Source organism: Sinocyclocheilus anshuiensis, unplaced genomic scaffold, assembly GCF_001515605.1.
Source record: "Sinocyclocheilus anshuiensis isolate Anshui unplaced genomic scaffold, SAMN03320099.WGS_v1.1 scaffold2350, whole genome shotgun sequence".
In the NCBI taxonomy this organism is placed as follows: domain Eukaryota; kingdom Metazoa; phylum Chordata; class Actinopteri; order Cypriniformes; family Cyprinidae; genus Sinocyclocheilus; species Sinocyclocheilus anshuiensis.
Genome location: NW_015558761.1, coordinates 182,812 through 183,224, shown reverse-complemented (window position 1 = coordinate 183,224; position 413 = coordinate 182,812). Strand labels below are relative to the sequence as shown.

Below are 413 nucleotides of genomic sequence, written 5' to 3'. Positions count from 1 at the left end.
CCGTAAAAAAAAAAAAAAAAAAATACAGCAGCACTGAGGCCGGTTACAGCACGGAGATCTCCCTCAGAGTCATTCCCAAGCGTGGGAGGTGTGTGTTTGGCCAGCTTTACATGCAGAAATACTGTGAATGTGAGGCATACGAGATTCACTGCCAGTTCTGACACTTGCCATCTTTATGGGGAAGTTTGACAAAGCAGAAAGGATAGTTAATGAGTTGGTTATAAAAATGGGAAAATACGTTTGGTGTTGAAGTGAAAGTCATAATTTCAGGAATAATCCCAGCGTTTGCCAAACACGCTCAGACTGCATCGAGATGATGTACATTTAAAGGGGTCCTATTATGCTTTTTCACTTTTTCATCTTTAGTTAGTCTGTAATGTTGCTGTTTGAGCATAAAAAATATCTGCAAAGTT

At 39.7% G+C, this 413-nt stretch overlaps 1 protein-coding gene across 2 annotated transcripts in view; it reads left to right on the top strand.

The window, feature by feature from the left end:
- Positions 1-413, top strand: part of LOC107681488 (RNA-binding motif, single-stranded-interacting protein 2-like) — a 20,315-nt gene that overhangs the window by 8,175 nt on the left and 11,727 nt on the right. The window lies entirely within an intron of this gene.